This window comes from Babylonia areolata, chromosome 34 (genome assembly GCF_041734735.1).
Source record: "Babylonia areolata isolate BAREFJ2019XMU chromosome 34, ASM4173473v1, whole genome shotgun sequence".
In the NCBI taxonomy this organism is placed as follows: domain Eukaryota; kingdom Metazoa; phylum Mollusca; class Gastropoda; order Neogastropoda; family Buccinidae; genus Babylonia; species Babylonia areolata.
The window spans coordinates 9,762,921-9,775,420 of record NC_134909.1 but is presented as its reverse complement, the minus strand read 5'-3'; positions in this window follow the sequence as shown (position 1 = coordinate 9,775,420).

The window sequence follows — 12,500 nt, the reverse complement described above, 5'->3', positions numbered from 1 at the left end:
AGTATTTGTTAACATACACAATGTATGCTTATATATGTGTAAGTGTGCGTGTGCATGATAGAGAGAGAGAGAGGGGGAGAGAGAGTGTGTATGCGTGTGTTCTTTTTTTCTTTTTCTTTTTTTTTTTTTTTTACCTATGTCGATTATTAACACCATGCTTGTTTGTGCCTGTGTGTGTGTGTGTGTGTGTGTGTGTGTGTGTGTGTGTGTGTGTGTGTGTGTGTGTGTGTGTGTGTGTGTTATTTTTACCATGCTTATGCCTTTATGGAGTATAATATTCGCATTCTATGACTTTAAGTAGCATTGTGTAGTGCATGCAATGACATATATTATGTCGTATTGTGTAGTGTAGACCCTGTTTCAGGGCGGGGACTGGATGAAAAAAAGTGCGCCAGTGCTTATCATCCTCGAAAATAAAGAATTTGTCTTGTCTTGTCTTGTCTCTCTCTCTGTCTCTCTCTGTCTCTCTCTCTCTCTCTCTCTCTCTCTCTCTCTCTCTCTCTCTCTCTCTCTCTCTCTCTCATTCTCTCTCTGTGTCTCTCTCATTCTCTCTCTCTCTCTCTCTCACTCTCTGTCTCTCTCATTCTCTCTCTCTGTCTCTCTCACTCTCTCTCTATCTCTCTCTCTCTCACTCTCTGTCTCTCTCATTCTCTCTGTCCGTCTCTGTCTCTTTCTCTCTCTCATTCTCTCTCTGTGTCTCTCTCTGTCTCTCTGTCTCTCTCTCATTCTCTGTGTGTGTGTGTGTGTGTGTGTGTGTGTGTGTGTGTGTGTGTGTGTCTGTCTGTCTGTCTGTCTCTCTTTCTCTGTGTCTCTCTCTATTTTCACTTTTGTAATGCTTCAGTGAACTTTTTCATTGGCCGGGCAAAGAAAGGAAGAAAGAAACAATAGTAATCATCAAGAAAGAAAGAGAAGGGTGGGAGAAATCATACTTGTTTATTTGTCTTCCTATTCATGTACATTTTTTGACGTTCAGTGTGCTGTTGTATTTTTCCAGGATTTTGTTTGCTCGAGTGTGTTCTTGTGTGTGCATGTCTGCACGAACACGTGTGTCTGTTGTGTGTGTGTGTTGTGTGTGTGTGTGTGTGTGTGTGTGTGTGTGGTACCATCCACCCTAAATACCATCCACTCCAGATATATCCCACCCTTGGTACAACATGTACTCACAACATGTGAGTACAATCCACCCTAGATAATCCCAGCTTGTTCTTCAATTACCCTATGTACAATCCACCCTTGGTAATAATAATAATAATAATAAACATTTATAGAGCACGTTTCTCCAGAAAGACTGCTCAAAGCGCTTTACATTTCGTTCCTCACTCCCCGCCTCCCCATCAATACTCCTCTCCACCCGCACTTCCCCCACCCCCCACACACGGAAGCACGTGCCAGAAAACACTCACGCAACTGAAGATTGGAAACCACCCACCCACCACCCATGGCGCCCTCCAGAAAACGCATCCCTGCAATACGCACTCAGGCACGCACACACACACACACACACACACACACACACACACACACACACACACACACACACACACACACACACACACACACACACACACACACGGCAAACCGCCTCTCCACAACAAAACATGCACCCAAATCCAAATCACACCAAGATCAAGAAGGGAAAAAATATTGCTGTTCCTGCTTTTGGAAAAGATGTGTCTTCAGAGCAGACTTAAAAGATTTTCTGATATCATCATCTTAGATGAACAGACTGTAAATAAATATTAAAATATTATTTTTTTTTTAAAAAAATACTATAAATAAAAATATTAAAAGATTACAGCGAGAATGACCCACATTTTCTGGTAGTTTGTTCCACAATGACTGAGACTGGAAAGAAAAAGACCTTTGATCCTGTTGTTTCTTCTTTAGTATAGGGTGTGGTTTTTTAAAGCCATCCAAAGTACAATTCACCATATGTACACTCCACCCTATGTATAATCCACCCGTGGCACAATCCACCCTTAGCACCATCCACTCTACATACATCCCACCCAGGTACAATCCACCTTATGTACAATCCACCCGTGGTACAATCCACTGTATGTATAATCCACTCTGGACACATTCCAACCTAAGTACAATCCACCCAATGTGCAATCCACGCTTGTCACATCCACCGTAAGTACCATCCACTATAGATGCACCTCACCCTAGATACAATCCATCCCAAGTACAATCCACTCTAGATACAATCCACCCAAAGTATAATCCACTCTTGATATAATCCACCCTATGTACAATCCACTCTAGATACAATCCACCCAAAGTATAAACCACTCTTGATATAATCCACCCTACGTGCAAACCACTCTACATACAATCCACCCTATGTGCAAACCACTCTACATACAATCCACCCTATGTGCAAACCACTCTACATACAATCCACCCTATGTGCAAACCACTCTACATACAATCCACCCTATGTGCAAACCACTCTACATACAATCCACCTAAGTACAATCCACTCTTGATACAATCTACCCTATGTACAATCCACTCTAGATACAATCCACCCTATGTGCAACCCACTCTAGGTACAATCCACTCTAGATACAATCCACCCTGCGTACAATCCACTCTAGATACAATCCACTCTAGATGCAATCCACTCTAGATGCAATCCACCCTAAGTACAATCCACGCTAGATACAATCCAACCTATGTACAATCCACCCTAGATACAATCCACCCTATGTACAATCCACTGTAGATACAATCCACCTAAGTACAAACCACTCTAGATACAATCCAACCTATGTACAATCCACCCTAGATACAATCCACCCTATGTACAATCCACTGTAGATACAATCCACCTAAGTACAAACCACTCCAGATACAATCCACTCTAGATGCAATCCACCCAATGTACAATCCACCCTAGATATAATCCACTCTAGATACAATCCACCCTATGTACAATCCACTCTAGATACAATCCACTCCAGATACAATCCACCCTATGTACAGTCCACTCTAGATACAATCCACTCTAGATACAATCTACCCTAAGTACAATCCGCTCTAGATACGATTCACCTTAAGAACAGTCCACTCTAGATACATCCCACTCTTGGCAGAAACTATGATTCGTATTCAGCATTTTCCTTTTTTCGAACACACACACACACACACACACACACACACACGGACACACACACACACACACACACACACACACACACACACACACACACACACACACATACATACATATATCTATAGATAGATTGGGGAATGGTAGAGGCAGATAGAAACTGAGAATGAGGGAAGAAAATTTAAAAAATCTGTTATTTGTTTGCTTGTCTGTCTATGGTTTTGTGCTTCTCTCTGTGCAGACAGAAAAATGGGAGAGGGGGGCTGGGGGGTGGGTGGAAGGCGGGGGGCGATGGGGGTGGGGGTGGGGGGGTGGCGGGCACTGCACACATTTTGATACTCTTTACAGCCAGAGAGAGAGAGAGAGAGAGGGTGAAAAGAAGGTCAGACAAGAAAGAAAGAAAGCAAAAGTTAACTCGTGGACATGGTGATTGGTTGAGAGATGGAGTTTCACCACTTCCATTGAAGGGAACAAACTCAGATTGTGGGAAAAGCTGAGGGAGTTTTATGTCGATAGTCTCCCATGTGCGTGTGTGTCTGTGTGTGTGTGTGTGTGTGTGTGTGTGTGTGTTGGGCGGAGGGTGGCGGGGGCGGGTAGTAGCATATACTAGTCTGTCTGCTGTGATTCCAAATTTCAATCATATCCTAATTTTGCACTATACTGTAAAGTAACTGCATTGAATAGATTCTACTTCCTTGAATAAAGTCAAAAGAATTTCTGCATGAAATGGACTTTACTCCTTTGAATAAAGACAAAAGAGTTACAGAGTGAGAGAGAAAAATTTCATCGTTTCTGTATACCAGACCATGAACGCTGCAATAAAGCCGATAATTTTGGATAAATATCACTTGTTTGTTGGACTCTCAGAGTTGCATTTAGAGTATCTATCCTTCCATCTTTCTTTGCAAGAATTACTATAATTTTCCCCCACAACATCGGTCATGGATGAGTGTGACGGATATGAGCAGGAACACATTTATCATCACCATCATTTCTCTCCCTCTCTCTGTCTCTCTCTCTGTCTCCCTCCCTTTCTGTCTCTCTCTATAAGAGGGAAATTACTTAAGTGTATAATGAGTATATGATTGTGTGAAGATTAGAGTTAGGTGTGGGGGGAGGATGACTGACTATATACAGTGCACAAGCGGTGTAAAACAAGGTGACGTTTGTAATCCTATTTTGTTTTCTCTCTTTATTAATGAATTGACCCATGAAGTTGTGAATAATGGTAGACATGGCGCACAATTCTCTGCTGATCTTTTACAGTTATTCATTCTGCTTTTGGCAGATGATGTTGTTTTAATGTCTGAAACAGTAATTGGTCTTCAAACACAACTTAATAGTCTACATAGAGCAGCTACAGCTCTGCAGTTAAATGTGAATATGTCCAAAAGTAACATCATTGTATTTAGAAAGGGTGGGTATTTGGGAGCGAGAGAACGTTGGGTCTATGAAGGAGTAGCTATGCCTGTTGTGAATATATATAAATATTTAGGTCTTTATTTTTCAACAAGACTGAGTTTTACTGTCACTTGTAAAAATCTTGCAAGCAAGAGGTAAGCGTGTGAGGACGGCATCACCACTAAGAAAAACGACAATACTGTATCTCGTTTGGTGTTGACCCAGTGTACGCTAGTCTGCCCACTATGAACAAACTATCTGCTGTAGGGAGATGGGCATCCGGGCTGTGCACTGTGAGACACAAGCTGTCTGCTGTAGAGAGATGGGCATCAGGACTGTGCACTATGAGACACACGCTGTCTGCTGTAGGGAGATGGGCATCAGGGCTGTGCACTGTGAGACACAAGCTGTCTGCTGTAGGGAGATGGGCATCAGGGCTGTGCACTATGAGACACAAGCTGTCTGCTGTAGGGAGATGGGCATCAGGGCTGTGCACTGTGAGACACAAGCTGTCTGCTGTAGGGAGATGGGCATCAGGGCTGTGCACTATGAGACACAAGCTGTCTGCTGTAGGGAGATGGGCATCAGGGCTGTGCACTGTGACAGTATCATGTCCCCTGCTGTGTCTGCCCTCTGTTCGTCGGTCGGCCCGATGAGAGACACACGTTTTCTACGTTACAGAGGCCAGCCAAGACTGACATGTTGTCTTAGAAAGTCACTATGCGTCATCTCTCACTTCATATGCTAACAGTCTGACTGTAGTCACCCAAAGTCACCATCACATCAGATGCTAACAGTCTGTAGTCACCCAAAGTCACCATCACATCAGATGCTAACAGTCTGACTGTAGTCACCCAAAGTCACCATCACATCAGATGCTAACAGTCTGTAGTCACCCAAAGTCACCATCACATCAGATGCTAACAGTCTGACTGTAGTCACCCAAAGTCACCATCACATCAGATGCTAACAGTCTGACTGTAGTCACCCTAAGTCACCATCACATCAGATGCTAACAGTCTGTAGTCACCCAAAGTCACCATCACATCAGATGCTAACAGTCTGACTGTAGTCAGCCAAAGTCACCATCACATCAGATGCTAACAGTCTGACAGTAGTCACCCAAAGTCACCATCACATCAGATGCTAACAGTCTGACAGTAGTCACCCAAAGTCACCATCACATCAGATGCTAACAGTCTGACTGTAGTCACCCAAAGTCACCATCACATCAGATGCTAACCGTCTGTAGTCACCCAAAGTCACCATCACATCAGATGCTAACAGTCTGACTGTAGTCACCGTTAGTCACTATCACATCAGATGCTAATGGTCTCACTGTAGTCACCCAAAGTCACCATCACATCAGATGCTAACAGTCTGACTGTAGTCACCCTAAGTCACCATCACATCAGATGCCAACAGTAGGACTGTAGTCACCCTAAGTCACCATCACATCAGATGCTAACGGTCTGACTGTAGTCAGCCAAAGTCACCATCACATCAGATGCTAACAGTCTGACAGTAGTCACCCAAAGTCACCATCACATCAGATGCTAACCGTCTGTAGTCACCCAAAGTCACCATCACATCAGATGCTAACAGTCTGACTATAGTCACCCTGTGTCACCATCACATCAGATGCTAACCGTCTGACTGTAGTCACCCAAAGTCACCATCATATCAGATGCTAACCGTCTGTAGTCACCCAAAGTCACCATCACATCAGATGCTAACAGTCTGACTATAGTCACCCTGTGTCACCATCACATCAGATGCTAACGGTCTGACTGTAGGCACCCAAAGTCACCATCACATCAGATGCTAACAGTCTGACTGTTCATTCGCCCAAGTGGTCTTTTTCGGAAAATACTAAAATCAATACAACGAGTGCACTTTACAGATCTGTTGGTTGAGCCCTGAAGGTCATGGGCAAAAATCAGTTGTGTACACATATTTATACACATTCAAAGCACGTGCTCATATTCTTCGCGAACGCGAACGGCGCCATTTTGTTTCAAGTTGTTGACCTGCCTGTTCAATCCTACACTAAATGGACAATACACGATAACATGTGATGGAAAGTTGGAGAAGGAGACCATTAAATATTTATTAAGAGAAAGATTTGTGAACGCCTCATCACTTACTGGATTATGCCCCAAACTGCCATAAAAATATCCACAGAATCAGTCGGAATTCACAGTTAAAAATTGTAAACCATGCGAGTTAATACCCTTGAACTGATCAAGATGAAACGAAAAAATTTAGTCTTGACTTTTCTCAAAATGAAGTCCTTTTCACTTCTTACGACGTTTAGAAGTACTTGTACTTGGCTCTACATGTTATTAGTTTAACAAAATACTAAATTTTCATATCAACTTTAAAACTATTAAACTAGAATGAACATAAAAGAGAAATTGAATCGACCGTGTCGTACTACATTCCCGGCGGGTGTAACTAAACTTGTACATCTATCTAGATCTAGAAAAATGTTGCAGTGTGATTGTGGTAATAGCCACGTCTCCTTTACTGCGGACTGAAAAAGAATTTTTTATTGCTCTTAAAGATTTTTTGAATGCCCAAGATACACCAGAATAATATGATTTAAACAGCGTTCTCACTGCGAATATCGCAATTGATTTATCGACCTTTTAAAAAAGTATGTTCAAATATTAAATTTTAGAACATCAGTTAAGGAGCCACTATAGTGTAATGGGTAAGACAGTTTCTTCTCACCCGAACACGTGGGGTTCGAATCTGGTTAGGACTTCTTTTTTTTTTAAACGCGAAGCTTTATAATAACAAATACAGAACACATTTTAACGATTAGATTTTTTTTTTAAGTGTATCACAAGTGAGTCTTGAAGGCCTTGCCTCTCTTGTTCTTTTTTAAAATATACAATAGCAACACTCACACGTACACCGACGTCAGTATGTATCACTCAGTGTACATGCATGTGCTCTTTCTCGCGCGCGCGCGCGCGCGCACACACACACACACACACACACACACACACACTTTTCTTTCTTGAATGTTACACGCTTTGAGTGGACATCATACATTACGTCAAAACATTTTTTGCTTCTTTGGGGGGGTAGTGGGGACGGGGGAGGGAGGGGAGGTGGGAGTGCAAGGGAGATTAAAAGTGAAAACAACTTCACAATTGTTCTTCTCATTCATCATTCTGCACACATTTTGTCTTGTATCATTCTTCAGCCAAGAAAGACAGACAGACAGAAAAAGACGGACACAGAAAAAGTGAGAAAGAGATAGAGACAGACAGAAGAACAGAGAGAGAGAGGGGGGGGGGGGGGAATAAAAGAAGGGATGAAAGTCAGGAGGGGGAAAGTAAACAAAGAGTCCTTCTTCTTCTTCTTCCACATCCCCAACTCGCCTTGGAACAAGACAAGGGGACAGTGACAGTGTGCTCGACATTGCTCTAACATCTCCAAAATTCAGAGCAGAAATGAATGCAGAGACGCTTCCACACCAAGGCAGTGACCACCTCCCGGTAGTTTTCAGTCTACAGAAACTGTCAGATAAACGCTGCATGAAACCGCGTGATCCATTTCAGTATGAAACCAAAGAGACAACCATCATCGAAAAATTAAGACGCAGAAGAAACAACAGAACGGCACTGAACAGGATGCAAACTATTCAGCAGCCCCCATGGTGGAATACCGACACAGAGAGAGCCTGGATAGAAAAACATGCGGCTGTCAAACTTTGGCAAAAAGAAAGAACAAAACCATCTCCAGACAAAGATATTGAAACAAAAATGAAAGAAAAAACTAAACAGTTTGAAACCATTGCTCAAGAGGCCAAAAATGACAAGTGAAAACAGTTTTGCGAGGCACTCAGTTATGACTCAACATTGACAGAGTTCTGGCAATTTTATCGTCGCATGGAAGGGAAAACGTGCACAACAACAACCCCAGACATGGTAGACACTGACGGAACCAAGCTTAAGACAAACGAAGAAAAAGGATCCGCCCTGCTCAAACGTTTCATACAACAGAGCGATCAGAGAAACTTAGATGAGAAAAAGAAATATGTTGAGGAGTTAAACCAAACCCTTATGCAGACTGGACCTGATGATGACTTGACAATAGATGATCTAAATGAAGCAATAGCTAAATGCAAGAAAGAATCTGCCCCTGGCCCAGACAAAGTTCGCTACTCGGACATCAAGGAACTATCGGAAGAAGACAGAAGCAAACTTTTCAATCTATATCAAAACAGTTTCCACAATGGACATGTGCCGGAGGACTGGACACACAGCTTCTTAAAACCCATACCAAAACCAGGAAAGGACCATCATCAGGTAAGCGGCTACCGGATCCTAACCATGCAAAACATCGCTGGAAAGCTCATGGAACGCATGATAGCCAGAAAACTTGCAAGGGATCTTGAACACAGGCACATTCTCCCTTCAAATCAAGGTGGTTACAGAACAGGCAAGTCCACATGGGAAAATGCAGCTGCTTTTGCATATGAGGTGTATGAAGGATTTCAAAGGAAAGAAGAAACACTAGCAGTAGCAATCGACCTTGAAGATGCCTACAATAAAGTCCAGTTTGCACACCTCATGGAGCTGCTACTAAGGTATGGAGTAAGTTTGACACTGACAAGATGGATAGCAGCAGCGCTTCAGGAAAGAACCGTCGTCCTACGCCTCGGAGATTGGATGTCTGCACCTTCTAAACTATCCATGGGACTGCCACAAGGGTCTCCGCTCTCTCCTGTCCTCTACAATGTCTACACGAAGGGCCTTGCAGACTTAAACAACAATGGAATAGCTCGGGTGCTTACTCTTGCGGATGATGGCCTGGTCTTCAAAACTTCGAAAGATGCTCAGGAAAGAACCAAAGCCGTCCAGAAACAACTAAACAATATTGCTCAATGGTGCAAAGACACAGGATCTTCCATCAACCCAGCAAAAGCCCAAACGTTGCTGTGCACCCTGAACAACAGAACCGCGAGCAAAGCACCACCTTCTGTGTCATTCGATGGGATTCAGATCGAGAAAACTGAATGCCTACGCTACCTAGGAATACACTTCGACAGGATGCTGACCTTCAGAAAACATACGGAAAATACTGTACTCAAATGCAAAAAAGGCCTTTCAGTCTTAAAGGCAATGGCAACCAAAGGTATTGAACAACGCCACCTCTTCCTGCTATACCAATCACTCGTCCTCAGTGTGATCGACTACGGACTTGGGCTAACAACACCGTCTCAAAGCAACCTCCTAAAATTAGAAAGAGTACAAAATGAAGCTATGAGGCTGATCCTTGGAACAACAAAAGACACGCCCACAGAAACCATGCGATACCTGCTTGACCTTCCTTCAGTGCAGGCCAGAAACAAGTTAGAACAGGTCAAGACCTACTTCAAAGCATTAGAAAACCCTCAAAACCCACTGCATGACGCAGTCAAAGAACCAAAAGGCAGCCGTCTAGGGCGAGGAAGATCATGGATGGGGCAAGCAGAAGACACAATCCAGCTAGTATGCCGACTACAAGACCTGAAAGAAACAAAAGAATGGGAGAAAAACCCCGAAAACCTCAACCATCTATTCAACACAGCCATTTCACCCACTCTAGGAAGACATTGTCGGGAATGGCCAGAGGGCAAAACTGATGCGGAAGTGAAGTTACTCATAGAAGAAAAACAGTAAAGAAGAGGACATCATCATATACACAGATGGCTCAGTCACCAAAGACCAATCCGGTTGGGGATTCACTGCGAAACAAAATGGAAAAACAGTTAGGGAAGAGAATGCTGCCTACAAAGTCACAACCTCCAGCCTAACGATGGAAGTTGAAGCTGTGACACATGCCCTCCAGTGGCTATCGTCCATCCATACGCCCGGATACAACATGCCATGATTCTAACAGACTCAATGAACCTCATACAGAAAATTGAAAACGGAATGGGAAGCCCAGAGTGGCATAAGGCAATGCGCAACTTTCAGATAAAAAAAATCACATGGTCATACTGCCCGGGACATGCAGGAGTTAAGGGAAATGAGCGAGCTGACAGACTTGCTGGTAACGCAACACCAACGAGCGGCCTACATCTAGGAAAATCGGAAATCCTCAGAAAAGTCAAAGAATATCAAAAAGAACAGGTACAAGGCCATCACACCATCGATCGCCTCAAAGAAATAAAAGCAGAGAGAGGGAGCGGCCGTAAGTCTAACATGAAAGGTAGAGCACGATGCTTTGCAAATCAAACAAATATCGGCATCATTTCCAAACCAACATTGCGCAAATTTCTTCAAAACGGAACAGAGTCTCTGTGGGCTTTTCCAAATACAGTAGACTGAGCAACACACTAGACGCCACATTCTTGGCATCAGAGATCTTTTCCCATCCCTCTTCCGGCCAGTCAGTGGCAGCCTCTGTGCGTGTGTGTATGTGTGTGTTTGTGTGTATGTGTGGGTCTATGTTTTTGAGTGCGTTTGTGCATGCGTGAGAGTGTAAGTGTACACAAGTGCCAGGAGAGTTCTGTGTGTGTGTGTGTGTGTGTGTGTGTGTGTGTGTGTGTGTGTGTGTGTGTTGTGTGTGTGTGTGTGTGAGGGGGAGGTGGGGGTGCATTGAGGAGGTGAGATAGAGGATGAGGTATGTGAGTGTATGCATGCCTACACTGTGGGAGCATCAGGATATTGGAACGTATATATTATATATATATCTTTGTATATATGTGTGTGGGGTTGGGGGTGGGAGATATGGACGTGTGTGTGTGTGCTTGTACAAGTAAGTGTTCATCTGTGTGTGTGAGTGTGTGTGCGTGTGCGTGTTTGTGTGTGTGTGTGGGTGTGTGTGCCGTGGAAGCTGCGATACATAGACTAGAAACTCCGAGTGTGTGGAGGAGGGGGTAGAGGAGGTGCAGGGAAATTTGTGGTGTGTGTGTGTGTGTGTGTGTGTGTGTGTGTGTGTGTGTGTGTGTGTGTGTGTGTGTGTGTGTGTGTGTGTGTGTTGGAGCTCATGTACGTTTATATGTATTTGACTGTGCTTTCATATCTATGAAACTGCGTTTTTGGGGCATATCTGTTATGCATGTGTGGGTGTATGTGTGAATGTGTGTCTTCATGTTTTATATTTATTTGCTTATTTATCATCATTGTTGTCTTATTTATTTAATTATTTATTTATTTATTTATTTATTTATTATTATTATTATTATTATTATTATTATTATTATTATTATTATTATTATTTTATCATTATTTTCATTACTACTATCTTTTTTTTTTTTCCATCATAATTATTATTTATTTATTTATGTATGTACGCTTCTCTCTCTCTCTCTCCTTTTTTTTTTTCCCCTTCTTTTTTTTTTTTCAACTATATTTTATTTAATTAAAATTAGTTGGGTTTTAATATTTAAATATTATATATAATAATAAAAATACCCCTTCTTTTTTTTTTTTTCCCCTCTGGGTGGGGGGTGTGGTTGTTGGGTTTGGGGTGGTTTGGTTTGTGAAAGGAGGGAAACAAACTGATTGTCTGAAATTTTCCTTTTTTTTTTTTTCGGGGTTTTTTTTTGGGTTTGTGGGTTTTGGGGTTTTTTTTTCAACCCCATTTCTTTTCCCCTTTTTCCCCCCCCAAAAAACCCCCTTTTCCAAAACCCAACCCCCCTTCCCCCCCCCCCTTTTATCTCCCCTCCCTTGCCCCCCCCCCCACCCCCCCCCCCACTTCCAACAATACAGATTTTTTTTAAAAATGAACAGCATGCACACACACTGTTTATGAAAATAGCGTGTGTCCCTGTGGTGTGTGTGTGAGCGAGCGAGAGAGAGAAAAAAGAGAGGAATCCGAACCTTTTTTGTGCAATAGCTAACAGCCCCGGGGACTGGGGGTACAATTACAAACAAATAGTTTTTTTTCCCCAAAGACAAATCAAAACATACAATTGTGAAAAAGAATCATACAAAATTTTGACCCCCAATTTTCACTTGAAATGACGGAGACG